The 5,491-nt window shown below is 37.6% G+C and overlaps 1 pseudogene; it reads left to right on the top strand.

Annotated features, from left to right (window-relative positions):
• The first annotated feature begins 320 nt into the window (after positions 1 to 320).
• On the top strand, positions 321 to 1,812 carry LOC128627290 (Y-box-binding protein 1-like; annotated as a pseudogene).
• The last annotated feature ends 3,679 nt before the right edge of the window (positions 1,813 to 5,491 follow it).

Genomic DNA, 5,491 nt, shown 5'->3' with positions numbered 1-5,491 from the left:
TTATTATAGATTCATGTGCTATAAGTACTATAACTCATTTCATTTACCTGTCAAGATGTATTAAGATACAAAAAGAAATGTATAGTAGTTACACTTTTAAATTTTATGCTATCTTTATATGACAAATACATAGCTTAATAGACATTTTGTGGTTTCTCCAACATTCCAGTAAGTTACATGGTCAATAAGGTACATGTGCACGAAAAAGGCAAATTAGAGACTACACAGATGGCAGCTACGATCTTCATGTATCGTGCTCTGACCTGTGGCAGGGAGGGTGAGACATCCGACATGTTTACTGAAGAAACACATGGGTTTTCATGCCGATAATAGGAACTTCTGCCATGACAGACCTTTATTTTCCTTCCATGTCAAAGGTACTGGAAGGGTATCTAAGAATAAGGGTATCTAAGAATAAGAATAATTTACCGTCCCTTCAATTTTTATTTATACTTTCCTCTTTTCGGGATCTAAGTAGGGTCAGTCTGTCAAAGTCCGCATCCCAAGCAGTGATCTGGAATGGACTTTAAAGTTTAAAGATGTGACTAGCGAGGTCCCCTTAGAGAGCAGTTAAGACTCTCACCATCTGTTGGGTCATATTTTTAGTCAGATTGAAAATGGAGATTTGCCAGCTGGGGAAGCCTCAGTTTTGTCAAGACCGATTTTGCTACGCTTTTTACTTTAGTTAAGAGGCCCAGTTCGAGTTGGATCCGAAGCAGGAGCGCAGAGCGGGCTCCAGAGAACGCCGAGCAGCCGCACGGCCTCTGGCCTGGTTCCCACCACACCCCGGGTGGAGCCGCAGCGGGCCACCCCGCTGGGCCCTAGTCTCCACCACCACACTCGGGAGACGGAGGCAGAGACCCAGCACTTGCCCGCAGCTCCCACCCTCGGGGGCTACCAAGACACGCCCAGCACTACCGGCTGGGGCTGCAGGGAACCAGGCCTAAGCAGCCTGATGTCTGAGGCCCCTGCCAGGTGGAACAAGGACATCAAAACAAAGGTTTTAGGAACAGTAAAAATGGTTTGATGTGAAAAACAGATACGGCTTCATCAATAGGGATGGCACCAAGGGAGATGTATTCGTACATCAGACTGCCATAAAGAGTAACCCCAGGAAGTACCTTCACACTGGAAACCATAGGAGATGGAGAAACTGTAGAGTTTGACGCTGTTGAAGGAGAAAAGGCTGCGGAGGCAGCAAATGTTACAAGCCCTGGTGGTGTTCCAGTGCAAGGCAGTAAATATGCAGCAGACTGTAACGATAAACGTGTTATCCTCGTCCTAGGGGCCCTCACTGCAATTACCAGCTGAATTTACCAGAACAGTGGGAGTGAGGGAAAGGGGTCCGGGAGTGTTTGGGAAGGCCAGGCCCAAGAGCACCTGCCTCAGGCGTTGGCTTCCACCTCACTGCAGGTGGAGACTCTGTGGGCTTCCGCAGCAGTATTCCAACCCTCCTGTGCAGGGAGAAACCTTGGAGGGTGCCGAGGGCCAGCGTGCAGGAGAACAGAGTAGACCAGTGGGACAATACGTATCAGGGCTACAGACCACAATTTCACAGGGACCCTCCCCCCAAAAGACAGCCTAGAGAGGACGACCATAAAGAAGATAAGGAAAATCACGGAGATGAGACCCAAGGTCAGCAATTATCTGCCTACCCCGGCAAATTCAATTATTGACACTGAGTACCGGAAACCACAGGATGGCAAAGACACAAAAGCAGCTGACCCGCCAGCTACTTCTTCTACTCCCCAAGCTGAGCAGGGCAGGGCTGCGAAAATGCCGGCTTATCATCCTTACAATTATCCGGTTTAGTCATCCAACAAGAAATGAATATGAAATTCCAGCAAGAAGAAGTGAAAAAAGATTGGACCTGAAGACCTTAAGTGCTTGCTTTTTGCCTGTTGACCAGATGACTAGAACTATCTGCATTATCTATGCAGCGTGGGGTCTTTATTATTTTTATCTAAAGATGTCTCTTTTTTGGTAATGACATTTCTTAAATAACCCTGGTTTTTCTCAGCACACCTTTAAAGGTTTTAAAATTGTTTCATATCTGGTCAAGTTGAGATTTTTAAGAACTCATTTTTAACCCGTAATAAAAATTTACAAAATGAAATTTTTAAGTCAACAAACTTCAAGCCCTGTTAATAAAGGTCTGAAATAATAATAATAATAATAATAATAGGCCACTTACCACTGAAGAGCACTGAGGCATAGCTTCAAGTATGTTAGTACAATAATAAACTTTGAAATAATGTAAGTGATATATCGCTATCTGATCTATGATTCACTCCAACATTCTCTGCATATGCATACATAGCTTTATAATGTTCAAAATTGTTATAGATTTAAAAATATCAGCACCTGTACTGAAATAGGAATATAATAAAACGTCAAATAAATATAATTGAGCTGCCTTTCTCAATTTATATACTATAAGAATAATATGTTTTCCCTCTCTTTCTTATTAATTAGTTTCAAAGTCAGCCATCAGAAAACAGAAACCATATATCAAGCAAAACTAAATGCAACACCCATGATTTATGCAAAGTGTTTGTTTTTCATATAGCAGGTGTGTACTCATGATGAAATGTGCAGAAGAAAGTCTTCTTGGAATTTAGAAGTTGTTACCTTAAGCTTCAAACTATTCCTATTTCCTTCTCCAGATTGAATTTATTAGTAATTTTATTTCATTTATATATGAATACCTTCTGTTTGATATTTATTATTTTATACTTGCAATAACTATTTATAATAGCTACAGTTCTGTCAAAATTATCTGAGTTTAGCAGAACACAATTTATCAAAACACTGGGGTTCTATATAATTTATACCCACTATAATGTTTCTATCATCAATCATAAATTACTATGGGTCCCAAAGTAACTGCAACCTCTCTGAAAAATTTACTGCTTTTAGCACTTTCAGAATAATTCCAATTTATTTAAATGTCCTTTCCTTGAACTATAATGTGATATTTTTTGTCTTTCAGGCAAAATCTTACTCATGTTTTGTCTACATAATGAATGTTCAGAAATATGGTAGCCCTGTGAAGCAACTAGTACATTAAATCTCAACTTTTTCTCTGTCATTTACATATGTATTTGTTGGGTTTTGCAACCTTATTGCAAGTTTGTCAGAAAATTGAATGCAAACAAAATTTAAATGAGATTCTAAGGCAAGGGATGTGATGCGTAAAATATTTATCTTTGTTTTTGTTGCAATGAGCCATCATCAACATGCGAGTAGTATTATTTGATTTCTTTTTATTGATGCTCTTTATATTTTCTTGTTCCACTTTATTTCCCCCCTTTGGTGATCTTTCCCTTGCATTTAACCTCCTGTCTGTTCAAATTCCCTTATCAAGATGAAGAGAACATCTTGTAATATTTGTAGTGGGTCACTCGTTTGCACTATTTAAGATGGCCAATGATCTCAAGACAATTTTGTAGACAATAATGTCTGGGCATTTTTTTTACGAACAGTCACAGCATGAGTTTATGGTCAGTATCATAAAAGCTTCTCAGAGAATTTGTCATTGCTCGATAATATGAATCAATATTCTGGAATATTTTTATGTTATGCTCTAAAAAGAAGTTAAGTTTTTAACATATTAAGAAATAAATATGCTAATGCTGGCTGAGTTAAGCTGCTGCACAAACAAATGTCTACATCTCAGAGATTTACAAAGTCCATTTTTCCTCAAGTAATATACCTACTATGATTCCTCTGTGGCCCTGTTCCATAACTTCACATCTTCACTTTGGCGCTGAGACTGGAGAAGCAGCCCTTCTCTGGGACATCACCCGTTAGAGGTAGAGAGGAAACACAAGCTTTTCTTGGGTCTTTAAACCTCCTTCCAGAGGTGGCACCCATCATTCTCTCTCAAATACTCTCAACAAAGCAAACCACAACAATACCAACTACCACCGAGTGTTTTCATCCATGTCTTTTTAACAATTGTATAATAATTTTTCTTCATTTCTCTATGTAAATGGATTGGAACTTTTTACATGAATCCTGATTACCAGTTTCAGCAGAAAATAATAATGTGGGTTTGAACCAAAATAACCTAGGCGGGCCACATTTAAGTCACTTAAAGCTCAATCAGTAAATATCTGAGGAATGAATGCATGCACAAATAACGAGCCAATTACATTTTTTTCTGGAAATCATGTAAAAACAAAGAAGTTCTGTTTCTCTTCAGTTGGTGTTTTTGCTCTTTGTTCTCTCCCTCTTTTTCTCCTCGGTTCGCTCTCACACACATGAGACACTGTGTGTGAGAGTAAATGTGTGTGAGTGTGGATAGATACACTCTAAATAGAATTGGATCCATAACAAATATAAGAATGTTACTGAGTATACAAAAATAAGCATTCCCAGTATTCTTAAGGTGATAAATTATGTACCTGTTATAATAAAGTTAAAAAGTCTTTGAGATTTATAACTAATTTCTGTTACATTAAATTTCAGATATTTAGTATTTTGGTCATTTCTCCAAGCAAAATGAAATTTCTAATTATTTAAAAAGGTTTTACTGTCCTCTCATGTACAGTGTGCATGTTGTTCCTGAATTTACATTTTTTAATCATAAATAACTAATGCTGTCTTTAAATGACTATCAAAGGAATTCCATAGCAATTATGTTTTATAAAGATAAGTGTTATGCTATCTAAATAAATGCCTATAACTAATGATGATTCGTTGAAGTTAAATATTTAGAAACAATCACATCACTTTTCTTCTTATTTATTCCAAGGTCTTTTATGGGTGTCTTCTTCTAAGGTTTGGGACCCCGAAGGCTATCTGCTTACGTTTCCAGATCTTCCCTCTAGGGTACCTCACCAAGACAAAGTGGCTCTCCATCAGCCACCTTGGTCTCTTTCCACAACTTGTTCTGATTTCATTTTGTTTTCTCCTTTCAAATTGCTTTCACAAAATACATTGTTAGGAAATAATTTATATTCACATGTTAAAGACTGATTGATAAGCTAGTATAAGGCCTGATACGTGGATATGGAGAAGAAAACTTCGGCAAGATCTGGACTTGAAGATTTCATGATCATGGACAAAACCCTATGAGCTTAAGTCTCAGCAATAATGTCAGGTTTGCTCAACAGGCTTCTGTGCCTCAACTTTTTCAACTGTAAAGTGAACATAAATATTGTGCTCATCACATACCATTGTTGTGAGGAATAAATAAGTAAATATATGTAAAGCTCTTGGGAGAACCTGACATACTATGCATACTCTTCCAGTGTTTTAGTTACTATTATTGCTTACTTATTATTTGAGGAAATAAGTATACCATACAAATTAGTGGTCTCCATAAAATCTTGGGAAAAATTACTTAGTCCACTTTTGAAGAAGAAAATATTTTAAATACTCATAATGCCTTAGTAACATTAGATACAATTTAAAAGCTATTCTCATTTAATCCAGTGTCAGTAGATCCAGTGATTAACATTGTTTGAAATATACAGAATGGTAA

Source organism: Artibeus jamaicensis, unplaced genomic scaffold, assembly GCF_021234435.1.
Source record: "Artibeus jamaicensis isolate MK-2021 breed Jamaican fruit bat unplaced genomic scaffold, CSHL_Jam_final contig_373, whole genome shotgun sequence".
NCBI classification, from domain to species: Eukaryota; Metazoa; Chordata; class Mammalia; order Chiroptera; family Phyllostomidae; genus Artibeus; species Artibeus jamaicensis.
This window is presented reverse-complemented; position numbering and strand designations above follow the sequence as displayed.